The sequence below is a fragment of the Sinocyclocheilus grahami genome, unplaced genomic scaffold, assembly GCF_001515645.1.
Source record: "Sinocyclocheilus grahami isolate Dianchi unplaced genomic scaffold, SAMN03320097.WGS_v1.1 scaffold317.1, whole genome shotgun sequence".
Taxonomy (NCBI): Eukaryota; Metazoa; Chordata; class Actinopteri; order Cypriniformes; family Cyprinidae; genus Sinocyclocheilus; species Sinocyclocheilus grahami.
This window is the reverse complement of record NW_015505496.1, coordinates 1,129,812-1,139,840: the sequence shown is the minus strand read 5'-3', so window position 1 is coordinate 1,139,840 and position 10,029 is coordinate 1,129,812.

The following is a 10,029-nucleotide window of genomic DNA, read 5'->3' as shown; positions in this document are numbered from 1 at the left end:
ATTGTGTGATATTTGTATAATGTTTAATTCACGGCTATCTGGTATACAGTTGAAATGATCTTTGGCAAAAGCACTGTCCTGTGGTCAGATATTTTTATATAATATACAGTAATTGACCATTGCCCTCACACATATTAAAATAATTTAATCTTAAAATATTGTCCATGCACTTATGTGGTAAACAGTTGTAGGTAGGATGTTTTTTTTTCAACTGAACCCATGTGGCCTAAATTATTTACTTGTATTACACTAAAAATGGTATAAAAACAATTCTCACTCAGAAATTGCTAAGACATTTTACAAACTACTACAAAGAAAAAGCAGGTAGCACATTAAAGGGAAAGTTCACCCAAAAATGTAAATTCTGTCATTAATTACTTACCCTCATGTCGTTCAAAGACCTCCGTTCATCTTCAGAACACAAATTAAGATATTTTTGATGCATTCTGACAGCTCTCTGACCCTCCCATAGACAGCAAGGGTACTACCACGATCAATTCGTCTCCAAGGAGATCGGTAAAATAATCAATGTGACATCAGGGGTTCAACCGTAATATTACGAAGCTACAAGAATACTTTGTGCGCAAAAGAAAAGCAAAATAACGACTTTATTCAACAATTCGTGTCCTCCGTGTCACCCTGGCGACATTTTGGAGAGTATACACTGAACGCAAACAGCGTACGTTGTTCTGCGTCAGCTGCGCCACACAGATCGTGGTAGTACCCTTGCTGTCTATGGGAGGGTCAGAGAGCTGTCAGAATGCATCAAAAATATCTTAAGTTGTGTGCCGAAGATGAACGGAGGTCTTACGGGTTGGGAACGACATGAGGGTAAGTAATTAATGACAGAATTTTCATTTTTGGGTGAACTATCCCTTTAAATTAAAAGTGAAATTCTGAAGTAGAAAAAATTAAATATAATTTTCTTGTTAAACATACTCCAATAACCTTGTTTTATTTACCTTTGAAAAATTATTCATTCAGTACATTTTTACAGAGATTTTAAATTACGATTGTAAGTTAACCGTTCAAAATATAATGAATTTAATATAGGTTGTGTTGTTTCTTTTCTTATTCTTATCACATTTTACACAGTATGTTTTACAATCTTTTTACAATATATATATATACACACACACATTTTTTTTTTTGGCTTTTATATATTTAATATTATTATTATTACTACTACTTTGTATTTTTACATTTAATCCAACATTGCCATTTCAATCACAATCTCCCCTCATGAAACCCTAGTGGTTTGTGAACCCCTTTTTAGAAGCCTAAATACAAACTGAACTAAAAAAAAAACATCAGAATGAAGGCAACAACAAAAACAGTTGTAAAACATAATTTTCTTTCATTTTCGTCCGTGTGTGTCTTGTCTGCAGGGTCTCCAGTGTCATGGAGTGGGTCTCATTGGAGGGAACGGTCCCTGTAGAGACAGGTGCGCCTCTGCTTTTCATGTGCAGGTGGCCTGCTGTTCAACCGGCTGCTGCTGACTAATTACACAAACACATATGCACACACATTGACTAAACGGATCAACTTTTTAAGCCTCATTTCAGGTCGCTTGATTGAAATGGTCATCCAGTGTCTCAAGCACTGCAGCTGATGAAGAAGACAAAAGTGTACGTGAGCTCCAAAGCGTGCAGTGATTTTAATAAAAGGGTTTTAGACAGATTCCATGTTGTGCCCTGAAGATGCTCCATATGGTCTCACAGCTGTAGGGTGCAGGATATCATGTCTCACAGCACACAGACTGACCCCCTAAAATCTCTTCAGGGACGAGTTCAAGAGAGTAAAAAAAAAAGATGAAGTCCTAAGGCTAGAGCTACTGCACCTCTGAACAAACCTTCACTTTATATGGCATAAGGATGCTTTCTATTACATTTCATTTATTCCCTTCTGTTTTAAAAACAGCAGCACTGGAGCTGCAGGAACTTTATGTGTAAAACCTGATGATCATGTTCTCCAGCATGATTTGAGAATGGGTTTCAATGAAAGAAAAACACCTCTTAGTAAAGGTAAAGGGATCCGGGGTATCTGATGCCGACTAATCCTTCATTCACACTTATACCCTATGAACAGAGTCCCATCTGTTTGCAGTAACCTTTCATGACCACAGTTTTGTTTTTTTGGATGAGCATGTGTGGCTTAATGACAAAAGAGGGGTTTAAATTCCCTTTCCATGCACTGTAAAAAATGACTGTGAATTTAACGGTAAAAAACTGTAAAAATGCTACAGTAAAAATCTATTAAATGGTTAAAACAGTAAATTCCCCTACTATATACGGTGAAAAAATGTATTGGACATTACATGCAATTTTTACGGTAGAATACCGTTTACAGTAAATAACCGTTAATTGACATTCCCAGAATTCCCTGTGTTACACAATAAAATTAGATGTTTTTTTGTTTAAATAATAGTTTTTTTTTCTTTTCTTTTTTCTTATCAGTTTTGTACAATAGGGTTGTATATTACATCTAATGTTGTTAAATGAATGTTTATTGCATTATTTAAGTTTCACGTGTCTTACCATGATGGTGTTTAGTGTTTGTGTGAATGACACTGTGTAGCTTCTATATATGTTAATATTTAAAAGCTGCTTGTAATAGGCTTTGATTCATCATGTGACTCTCATTACTACCTGCTTTTGGTGGTTATCCGTGTGTATTACAAAGATACAAAACAGATTTCCAGTACTTCAATAGGCTGGTATATTAACATTATATCAGTTAATGAAATTACGGTATTTAACTGTAAATTTAAGTTAAAAACGTATTACTAAAATGTAGCTACCATATTCTTTACGGTAAAATTCTGGCAACCACAGCTGCCATTTTTTTACCATACATTTTAAGTTTTTTATTTTTTACAGTGTGTGTATTTTAGGGATTAAGGTTTAATTTTCTATAAACTTGCGAGGACGTCCTGTCAGTCTGTTACTGAACAGCTATCGGTCATATGCTTTATGTTCAGATACTGAAAATAACATAATTAACACTAAAGCTATAGAAACACTTTTGTGACTGTTGGATTTGAGAAATGTGTGTATGTACGAACCTGTCATATATTCTGTGGATGTGTGAATGTTTTTTAGTTTTAGGTGTCATAGGTAGGCATCCAACTCGCTGTCAGACAGCTCTGTCATGTACTCCGCTTTAAATTATCTGGTATCCAAGCAGCTGAAAGAGGTCTCCATGGTAATACTGCATTTGCTTTCTTGTGACATTGACTGTGATAATACCAGGAATGCACTGTTCCTTAGAAACACACAGTTCCTCAGAACTTCAATTACATTGTGATTTTTTTCAGATTGTGTGATATTTGTATAATGTTTAATTCACGGCTATCTGGTATACAGTTGAAATGATCTTTGGCAAAAGCACTGTCCTGTGGTCAGATATTTTTATATAATATACAGTAATTGACCATTGCCCTCACACATATTAAAATAATTTAATCTTAAAATATTGTCCATGCACTTATGTGGTAAACAGTTGTAGGTAGGATGTTTTTTTTTCAACTGAACCCATGTGGCCTAAATTATTTACTTGTATTACACTAAAAATGGTATAAAAACAATTCTCACTCAGAAATTGCTAAGACATTTTACAAACTACTACAAAGAAAAAGCAGGTAGCACATTAAAGGGAATTAATGAAATTACGGTATTTAACTGTAAATTTAAGTTAAAAACGTATTACTAAAATGTAGCTACCATATTCTTTACGGTAAAATTCTGGCAACCACAGCTGCCATTTTTTTACCATACATTTTAAGTTTTTTATTTTTTACAGTGTGTGTATTTTAGGGATTAAGGTTTAATTTTCTATAAACTTGCGAGGACGTCCTGTCAGTCTGTTACTGAACAGCTATCGGTCATATGCTTTATGTTCAGATACTGAAAATAACATAATTAACACTAAAGCTATAGAAACACTTTTGTGACTGTTGGATTTGAGAAATGTGTGTATGTACGAACCTGTCATATATTCTGTGGATGTGTGAATGTTTTTTAGTTTTAGGTGTCATAGGTAGGCATCCAACTCGCTGTCAGACAGCTCTGTCATGTACTCCGCTTTAAATTATCTGGTATCCAAGCAGCTGAAAGAGGTCTCCATGGTAATACTGCATTTGCTTTCTTGTGACATTGACTGTGATAATACCAGGAATGCACTGTTCCTTAGAAACACACAGTTCCTCAGAACTTCAATTACATTGTGATTTTTTTCAGATTGTGTGATATTTGTATAATGTTTAATTCACGGCTATCTGGTATACAGTTGAAATGATCTTTGGCAAAAGCACTGTCCTGTGGTCAGATATTTTTATATAATATACAGTAATTGACCATTGCCCTCACACATATTAAAATAATTTAATCTTAAAATATTGTCCATGCACTTATGTGGTAAACAGTTGTAGGTAGGATGTTTTTTTTTCAACTGAACCCATGTGGCCTAAATTATTTACTTGTATTACACTAAAAATGGTATAAAAACAATTCTCACTCAGAAATTGCTAAGACATTTTACAAACTACTACAAAGAAAAAGCAGGTAGCACATTAAAGGGAAAGTTCACCCAAAAATGTAAATTCTGTCATTAATTACTTACCCTCATGTCGTTCAAAGACCTCCGTTCATCTTCAGAACACAAATTAAGATATTTTTGATGCATTCTGACAGCTCTCTGACCCTCCCATAGACAGCAAGGGTACTACCACGATCAATTCGTCTCCAAGGAGATCGGTAAAATAATCAATGTGACATCAGGGGTTCAACCGTAATATTACGAAGCTACAAGAATACTTTGTGCGCAAAAGAAAAGCAAAATAACGACTTTATTCAACAATTCGTGTCCTCCGTGTCACCCTGGCGACATTTTGGAGAGTATACACTGAACGCAAACAGCGTACGTTGTTCTGCGTCAGCTGCGCCACACAGATCGTGGTAGTACCCTTGCTGTCTATGGGAGGGTCAGAGAGCTGTCAGAATGCATCAAAAATATCTTAAGTTGTGTGCCGAAGATGAACGGAGGTCTTACGGGTTGGGAACGACATGAGGGTAAGTAATTAATGACAGAATTTTCATTTTTGGGTGAACTATCCCTTTAAATTAAAAGTGAAATTCTGAAGTAGAAAAAATTAAATATAATTTTCTTGTTAAACATACTCCAATAACCTTGTTTTATTTACCTTTGAAAAATTATTCATTCAGTACATTTTTACAGAGATTTTAAATTACGATTGTAAGTTAACCGTTCAAAATATAATGAATTTAATATAGGTTGTGTTGTTTCTTTTCTTATTCTTATCACATTTTACACAGTATGTTTTACAATCTTTTTACAATATATATATATACACACACACATTTTTTTTTTTGGCTTTTATATATTTAATATTATTATTATTACTACTACTTTGTATTTTTACATTTAATCCAACATTGCCATTTCAATCACAATCTCCCCTCATGAAACCCTAGTGGTTTGTGAACCCCTTTTTAGAAGCCTAAATACAAACTGAACTAAAAAAAAAACATCAGAATGAAGGCAACAACAAAAACAGTTGTAAAACATAATTTTCTTTCATTTTCGTCCGTGTGTGTCTTGTCTGCAGGGTCTCCAGTGTCATGGAGTGGGTCTCATTGGAGGGAACGGTCCCTGTAGAGACAGGTGCGCCTCTGCTTTTCATGTGCAGGTGGCCTGCTGTTCAACCGGCTGCTGCTGACTAATTACACAAACACATATGCACACACATTGACTAAACGGATCAACTTTTTAAGCCTCATTTCAGGTCGCTTGATTGAAATGGTCATCCAGTGTCTCAAGCACTGCAGCTGATGAAGAAGACAAAAGTGTACGTGAGCTCCAAAGCGTGCAGTGATTTTAATAAAAGGGTTTTAGACAGATTCCATGTTGTGCCCTGAAGATGCTCCATATGGTCTCACAGCTGTAGGGTGCAGGATATCATGTCTCACAGCACACAGACTGACCCCCTAAAATCTCTTCAGGGACGAGTTCAAGAGAGTAAAAAAAAAAGATGAAAGGAAATATTGAAGGCTTTCGCTTCTGCATCTGCATGTGGCAGTAAAAATCCGTCATGTGGGAGATTGTAGAGATAAACTCAGACATCATTCTCTTTCCGGCTTTCTCATCCCGCTGAGATGCTTAATGCAGTTCCTTTTCTCTTTCTGTCTCACAACTGCGGATATGCTGTGTGCCAAACTGGCATTGGGATAGGCCCATAAAGCAGTGGTGACTGCAGCAATGACACAGCAGTGCAGCAGCACCTGATTTATCGCCCCCAGCTGCTCTCAGGATGAGGGCAGGCCTATCAACAAATGAGCTTTAATTCACACTGGCAGTTCATCCCTTTCGAACCCTGCACCTCTTGCTTTCTATTCACTAGCACTATAGAGATGCTGATGGCACACATTTGGGCACTGAGCAAAGACAAACTTATAGGTTTTACACTGAATATAAGGGGCAAATGAAGCCACTGGCCAGAGCTTTCTTTTGAGCTTCTTTTTTGAATGTTTGCATTCACTGTCAGCTGTCATGTGTATTTTTTATCTATGAATTTTGGCAGCTACGTTTTTTTTTATCTTCACTTTCACACAGATAAGCCAAGTGTGAGCTGAGACACAGGGTGTGTGTGAGAAAGAAGGGGAAAACCATTATTAATATTAATGAAGCCAAATACCCACATCCCAGTCCACACACTAAGATAAACATGCATACGGCACGCTTCACATCTGTGCTGCATCTCAATTTATTTCAATAATTCAGAGACTCACAGCCCACATCATCGGCAAGGTTACTTTCAATGCATCAATGAGTAATGTCAAAAGCACAGCATCTGTGGAGGGAATCAGGGATATAGTATAGATGTAAACAATTGACCCCTGATGGCCTCCAAACTGTGGATACTTTATAGTCTAGACCAGGGGGTTTTAAATATTTACTAGAATATAAAGGAAAGTGTGTTAAATATTACACAATAAATTATAAAGAGAACATGCTATTAGCTAAATGGCATTTCTATTATCATTGAACTAATACACATATTTAGGAAATATTGTCTTTGTATGAAGCTATGCAAATAATAGTACATTATTTTGTACGTTAGTGGATTAGCTCTGGGATAGTCATGTATAGGGGATAAATATGTATTCTAGAATATTATAATGTAGATTCTAAACAGACATCTCAGCAAATATCTGTAGTATGTGCTCTACAGTGCACAGGCCATAATCACCACAGATCTGACTTCAACAGACTCTCCCCAATGAGGATTTGATTTGATCTTGCACAGAGGTAAGAGATTTTAAAAAATTGCGAGAAAGCGGCTCTGGAAAATTTTTCTATAACCGCAGAACATTCTACTGATCGTATTAGATTAAAGGTTTTTAAGATTCTAGGAGTTAACCACCACCAATTAAATCTATCAATATAAAATCCCCCACAGATGGGTGTGTACAATTATAGAATATCTATTTATGTCCATCCATCCATCCATTCATCTATATATCTCTTTTAATACTTTTATTTAGTAATGATGTTTTAAATGAATCAAAACCTGAAAAAAATGTATCACCAATACCAAAATAGTAAGCAGCAAAAATACATATTCAGCGAATATATATAACTCTATTATATCTAATGTACTTGACAGCTGTTGTCACCATTCACATTCATATATTTTCTGTTCACAGAAAATACTGTTTGACAGCTTGTCACCATTTACTTTCATAATATGGAAAACAGCAGCGTAGACATTCAGCTATTAATAACCCCTTTTGAAGAACGAAGCTACTGAGTTCCATTTGTTCCAGTAAACCTTAAATATTTTCATTTTATTCTTCATAACTGTCAGAGACCATTTACTTTCATAATATGGAAAACAGCAGCGTAGACATTCAGCTATTAATAACCCGTTTTGAAGAACGAAGCTACTGAGTTCCATTTGTTCCAGTAAACCTTAAATATTTTCATTTTATTCTTCATAACTGTCAGAGCCATCTTAAAGGGGTCATATGATGCGATTTCAATTTTTTTTATAATGGGGTTTAATGTTGTCTCGTCGCTCCGGCCGGACACGGCATCAACAGTATGTGAGGGGCGTAACATTTACGTCTCACGCTTGAGGTATTCAGCCAATCACAACGCACTGGATAGCTGGCCAATCACAGCACACTTCGCTTTTCAGAGCAATGAGCTTTGTAGAAATCGATGCGTTTCAAAAAGGCGGAGCATAGAGGAGTAATGATGTACAAACAATAATGTACAGTATGTGGAAAATAATGTGTTTTTTAAACTTTAAACTGCATAAACACATTTCATTACACCAAATACACAAAATAATGTTCTTTTTAGCAGCATCATATGACCCTTTAAGACTCGTCGGTTTCTGTCTTTGCTATATGTAACATCATTCCACAATCTATAATTAGAAATGGTGAGCATGATTTGACCAAGTATAACATGTTCCTGGATCAAAATCCTTGTTGATCCTGGAACATCATTCCAATCAACCAATCAGAATTGAGAGATAACTTTTCAGGAAATGTCCGTTTTAGGCGTACAATCAGGATTAGGCGCTTCTACACCCTTGTTAGCTATCATTTCCCTCTGATTTTAGGAATAAATTATGGGTAAGGTTAGGTTTAGGGGTGGGGATTGGGTTAAGTCTGTATTTTTGGACCGTAATGTTGATCCAGAATCAACAAAAGATGTTGATCCAGGAACATGTCTTACTTGGCAGAATCATGGCGACCAATTAGAAATACACAGAATACTACTGAAAAACATATAAACATTCCCTCAATATGGGTCACAATGTCATACTCCCTCTCCAGAACTCTGGTCCTCTGTTATGACTTGAGCTTTTCTAATTTTGTGTTTCTGCACTGCTGGTCTCTCTCTAATCAGATCTAATCCATCTCTGCTGCTCACTTAGACAGAAAGGGATTTGCCTAGCCTGCTAATGCAGCCTATGCTCCTTAAAAGACCTTCGCCACAGCCCTCTCTCCTCAGCCGCTCCTGATGTGTAAAGACTGAAGAGCAATTAAGAGCCACTCTACTAATTACAGATTAACAGGACGGGAAGTAGATGTGATGCTGACCTACTTCTGTCCCATTTCTGGCTCAGAACAGCGGGACGAAATTTGAAGAGGAACCGCAAGACGTTTTCTTCCATTTGATGGACGTTTTGATGTGGTCACATCATTACTGCACATAACGTTTTCTCAAAAATCAGACGGAAAGATAAAGAGCTGTCCGCTGCCATGAGATCAGATGATCCAGTGACACCTCCAAAGCAGTTCATAAGGCTAAAGAGCCTATTTCCCTCAGACCTTAGTTGGTATGGATTAGCAAACAAATTAGGAAACTTCCACTTTTTAAAGCAAGGGCCCGGTTTTGCCCTACAGCTTTTGGCCTGGATACTATGTTAATCTTGTAAACCTCTACAGTTAGTGCTGTGATAGTGAAATGAACTAGCCTGAACTTGAACCTGTGTGTTGTATGGAGTGTGTTGAAGCACGGGCCTGACCCCGGGTCATCAGGGAAGGATTATCTCTGTAATCCATTCCCCTCAATGAAGATGACTAAGATATTACAATGATTTTCACTTTAACTTTCATGAAGGATTCATCTCTCAGGAAATCAAAAACACTCACTGGATACACTTTAATATTATGTAACAGGGATTATAATGAGAATAAAACGCTGTGCTGGCGACATATGACTGCGGCTAGTTGCTGCTTCTAAATGATTGTATAAAAATACAGTTGATTAACTGTTGTTTTGACAGGTAGACAGGTTGGGCTGGCAGTACTTTACACAGACAAGAGATACAGACCACAGTCCCTGTAATCAGTGCACTGGCTGTTACTTTGTATTTAAATTGTTTAACACCTCCTCTCTTTTGGTGATGAACAATCTATGTCAATAGAATAATTTAGGCTGTCACTGATCATTATTTTTTTAATGACCAAGCCTATATTTATATATATATAT